Genomic DNA, 5,448 nt, shown 5'->3' on the forward strand with positions numbered 1-5,448 from the left:
CCAAGAAATAAACAGTCACCATCGACATTTTCAGGGTAAAAAAACAAGACACATCAATTGCAGCACTTTAGAGGTAGGGGTAAAAATTTAAGGAAAATGCTCTCATCACTCACTCACTCATCTTCAACCGCTTTGCCGGGTTCAGCTTGCGGGGGCAACAGCTCCAGCAGGGGACCCCAGACTTCCCTTTCCCGTGACACATTGACCACCTCTGATTGGGGATCCCAAGGCATTCCCAGGCCAGTGTGGAGATATAATCTCTCTACCTAATCCTGGGTCTTCCCCGGGGTCTCCTCCCAGAGGTATGTGCCAGGAACACCTCCCTTGGGAGGCGTCCAGGAGGCATCCTTACCAGATGGCTGGACCACCTCAGCTGGCTCCTTTCAACGCGAAGGAGCAGCGACTCTACTCCAAGCTCCCCACAGAAGACCAAACTTCTCACCCTATCTCTAAGGGAGACACCAGCCACTCTCCTGAGGAAGCCCATTTCAGCTCCTTGTACACGCGATCTGGTTCTTTCAATCATGACCCAACACTCATGAGGTAAGAGTAGGAATGAAGATTGACCAGTAGATTGAGAGCTTCGCTTTTTGGGTCAGCTCCCTTTTCGTCACAACAGTACGGTAGAGCGAATGCAATACCACCCCTGCTGCACCGATTCTCCGGCCAATCTCATGCTCCATCGTCCCCTCACTCGTGAACAAGACCCCAAGGTACTTGAACTCCTTCACTTGGGGCAAGGCTGTATTCCCTACCTGGTGTAGGCAATCCATCGTATTCCTGCTGAGAACCATGGCCTCAGATTTAGAGGTGCTGATCCTCATCCCAGCCGCTTCACTCTCGGCTGTGAACCAATCTAGTGAGTGTTGGAGGTCACAGGCCGATGAAGCCAAAGAAAATGTGTCATTTTTTATCTTCTAAATGTACTGTGGGGCAATGTTTTAATGAAATATGATACACAAACTAGTATTTTCATGTCCAATAACATCAGATGTTGACAAAACTGTGCAGGAGCATGAAGCATGCAAAGTCTCATGGAAGGGCTAGGGGCATAGGTATATCTGGAATTGTCCAAAACCATTCTGCATATCAATGCTGGATTCTGACATCACAGAGAGCTCAAAGCACTTGTCAGCCACTTTTGCACTAGCAGACATTCATGTAGAATCCTCCGTTTCCCAGAAAGAACTATCAAAAGCTGAGATCAGCAGAAGCCAAGAATAAGTTTGTAAAGCTATAGATGGCTTCAGCAGTTTCCTTAATCCCTTTGATCCTGCTTTTGACAAGGAGAAACTTTGCAACAAATCTTAAGGTGCTGCAGTTCCTGTAGATGTCAAAGTTGATCTTCTCAGTGCAGAAATTTTGGGTTCACATGCAAGATCCCAATTCACAGGAGAGGACTTCTTTGAACCAACAACAAGACTGAAACTGAAGACCATGTGGGTAGTGTGAAAGGGAATGTGAAATTAACATCATCCCAGAGCAAGGTGGTAGAATATAAACATCAATGCAACATTGTTACAAAACCTCTGGTGAAATCACAGAACATGAATCTTGACATTTCAGAACAGATTGTCTGACACCTATACCATACTGCAGGGGTGGCCAAGTTCGGTCCTCGAGAGCCACCTTCCTGACACTCTTAGTTGTCTCCCTGCTCCAACACACCTGAATCCAATGAAAGACTTGTTAGCAGACTTTTAATGAGCCTTTCATTGGATTCAGGTGTGTTGGAGCAGGGAGACAACTAAGAGTGTCAGGAAGGTGGCTCTCTAGGACCGAACTTGGCCACCCCTGCCATACTGTATAGGTACTGCAGATGGCTTTTTGGCAAAAACCACCAAAGCAAACTCATTCTCATTCTTGACAAAGGGAATATGCAGACGATCCTTTGCCAAATGTTGCAATGCCTACCATTGAGGATGAGAATGCTTTATTATTTGAAGGAGATACCAAACAATTTCAAACATATGTGAGAAACTCTACAACACTGTCAAAGAACATGAAGACGTTCTTATATGCAGGGTATTCTCTCAAGACACTGGAATGAAAAAGAGGTTGTTCAGAGAAACTGATAGCGAAAGGACCCAGCATCAAAAGGACCCACATGACTGGAAAATGTTCCACAACAATGAGGAGAACAAAGAACAGTTGACTGAACTTATGGCTCTCTGTTGAAAGATTATGTGCCTGAGAACAAAACCATCAAGCTGGTGAAAAAAGGGGAGGTCTTCAACATCAGCAAGAATGGAGGTAAGAGTATCCCTGAGTTAAAGTCAAACCAGGCTGCTAAATGTCATAAAACTTTCCCACCATTACTCAGAAAACATATGTGATGTTCTGTCATGTCTGCATCCAGGGTTTTCATGTATCCAATAATCCCTTGCGCGCCAGAGAGTCGCTGTAGTCAAAACAACATAGAGACTCCACATGATGACAATTGTAAATGAATATACTACAAAAATGTATTTTTTTATGCTTTTCATCACGTTAATAAGAGACTGCTGCATGAAAACTTGCTAAAACAATTATAACAAATAATCAGTGTCTGCTACGTTTAATCTGCGTGGAATTTAATAAACGCAAACCGAATTTCAGACATATTATATACATAGTCTGGAACAAAGAGGACAAACAGTGTTGTAAACAACAATAATCAAGACGTTAAAGAGCAAACTTCACTTTCCCCCAGAACAACAAGATTAGGAAGCGAGTGTAGCTCACAGCAGCTCCCATTGAAAATAACGAGTTTTTGAATCCTGATGGTTCTATTTATAGTTTATTTCTTTTGTTTAATAAAAGAACATGAATTTGATTACATCAAATTTCACTGTTGAATGTCTTTTGAATCCTGATGATTCTGTTCAAGGTTCTGTTTATAGTTTATATTTCTTTTATTTAATAAAAGAAGATATATTTGAAGACATCAAATTTCATTGTTCACTCTTGCATTAACCCTTGAATTATTTGGGACTATCACAAAATAAAAGTAAAGCCAAGAAAACCACATTTAAGAGATTCTGCTGATCTACTGCTTTGAGAGATGGACACTATCTTATGGCCCAGTCACACGGCACTTAACGATTCCTGAATGAAGGGAAAAAGTAAAAAAAAAGTCACAATTCGTTGAGAAAAGGTTGACGAAAGAGCTTCTATCACCGAACAGTCTGCAATGCAAGAACGTAAAAGGGACGAAAGAGGAACTTAACAAAACCGAAGCTCACGATCTCGACGCTTTAACCAAACGTGCCTGGAGCAGTGTGTGTCTGAGTTCCAGGACTCAGCGCTGGGACGGAGCTCATAGCACCTGAGTCCTGGAGAAACTGCAAACAGAAGCTGTGGAGATCTGTGTGCACATCAGTGGACCACCTGCTCTGGTTCCTCGCCCACAACAAAAGAGGGATCATCTCCATCATCAGAACCCTCACTGTCAGATGCGCGCTACGTCCAATTAAAAAAAACAAAAAAAGTGTGCTGTGGTCACTGCTGTATCACAGTATTATGTTCTAAGCCATATATATTGATTTATAACAGAAAACTTCAAAAGGGGGAATAAATATAAATAAGTGTAAAGATGATTGAATATATCACAGTAGTAAATTAATCAGTGCGTGTGAAAGCGCACATTTACTCATGTGCAGTTATTTCCACCAGCTGATCACTGATCCACAACGTGAATTCTGTCTTCCAGAACAGCTCTTTATACGAGGTCTATGAGAAAAGTATCTGACCTTATTATTTTTTTCAAAAACCATATGGATTTGAATCACGTGTGATTGCGTCAGACAAGCTTGAACCCTCGTGCGCATGCGTGAGTTTTTCCATGCCTGTCGGTTGCGACATTCGCCTGTGAGCAGGCTTTGAGTGAGGAGTGGTCCAGCCTCTCATCGATTTTTTTCATTGCCAGGAAATGGCGGAATGATTTGGGCTTTTTTTCCATCAGAATTTTTTCAGAAACTGTTAGAGACTAGCAGCTGGAAACCATTAGAAAAATTTATCTGGCTTTCGGTGAAAATGTTATGGGCTTGGTAGAGAATAAGGAGTGTTACTGTCGCTTTAAGGACGGCCCCCAGCGGCTGTGGGGCGCGCTGCGCTCCGAAGCCGCCATCGACAGGCTGAACGACCATTTAATTTCTAAACGGATGGCTGTCTGGATCCGTGACCATCGTGTGCCATTTCTCTGGTTATCACAAGAGCTGGACATCAACCATTTTCTGGCAGATTTCACTTTTAACAAGAGATTTTGTCATGGAAAGCCAAGCAGAGGCTTTGCGCGTCACGATGGATTCGCTACTGGAGCGAGACAAAACCACGTCCATTTTGGTCTCACAGGACGGCTTTGAGACGGCGTTCAGACAGCTGTCGGTGGTTTTTCATCCACAATTACTACAGTAATTTTCAGGAAGTTTTGTCTTTATTTAGTGGAGTTGCATAGGGGATACATTTTCTGGCAGCCACCATCTGTCGGCCTGCCAGAATGTGTATACGTATTTGTATATTTCTAAATAAAGACAAAACCTCCTCAAATTTACTGTAGTAATTGTGGATGAGCTAAAGTATAAATGAAGATAAAACACCTGATGGTAGGTTGCAATTCCAGCTATAAAGATAGGGGATACAAATGCTGGCAGGTTGACAGATGGTGGCTGCCAGAAAATGTATCCCCTATGCAACTCTACTAAATAAAGACAAAACTTCCTCAGATTTTCTGTAGTAATTGTGGGTGAGCTAAAGTATATATGAAGTTGAAATATCTGATGGTAGGGTGTAATTTTAATTTAACCTTTATTTAACCAGGTTAGTCCCATTGAGATCGATCTCTTTTGCAAGGGAGACCTGAACATGTATAAAGTTTCCAATTCACCTAACTTGCATGTCTTTAAATGTGGGAGGAAATCAGAGCACTCGGAGGATACCCACACAAACATGGGGAGAACATGCAAACTCCACACAGAAAGGCCACAGGTGGGAATCGAAGCAATAACCAATTCAACATGAAAAAGACCATCAAAATTACTTGACCTTTGCCTTCACCCTTCCCAGCGTGTGTGTGAAACGATTTTTAACCATTTGACTATTGACTTGACCCTGAATTTAAGTAGATGCACACATGCATTTGTTATGATATGAACATGCGGAAACAAAGTATTATTTAGCAATTTATTTTTAGTGCAAAATAAATTTTCACTCACAATTTCAATATGAGCATCCTGTCCTGCTTCAAAGTATAAAAAAATATGTTTTTAAAAATAAAGCTTTCTCTGTCATGTTATTGTTATAAAAGTGTATAAATTAACACAAAAAAAAAAAAAATCATCCAAAACAATGTAACAGTGAAAGTCTGAAAAAGTAAACAATACTTACAATACTTATAGCTGTTGTCGCGCACCTTTTCCCATTTGCCCATGTATTTTTGCTTTCTTTTTTGTTTTGTTTTTTTCGAGGAGG

This window comes from Thalassophryne amazonica, chromosome 14, assembly GCF_902500255.1.
Source record: "Thalassophryne amazonica chromosome 14, fThaAma1.1, whole genome shotgun sequence".
Taxonomy (NCBI): Eukaryota; Metazoa; Chordata; class Actinopteri; order Batrachoidiformes; family Batrachoididae; genus Thalassophryne; species Thalassophryne amazonica.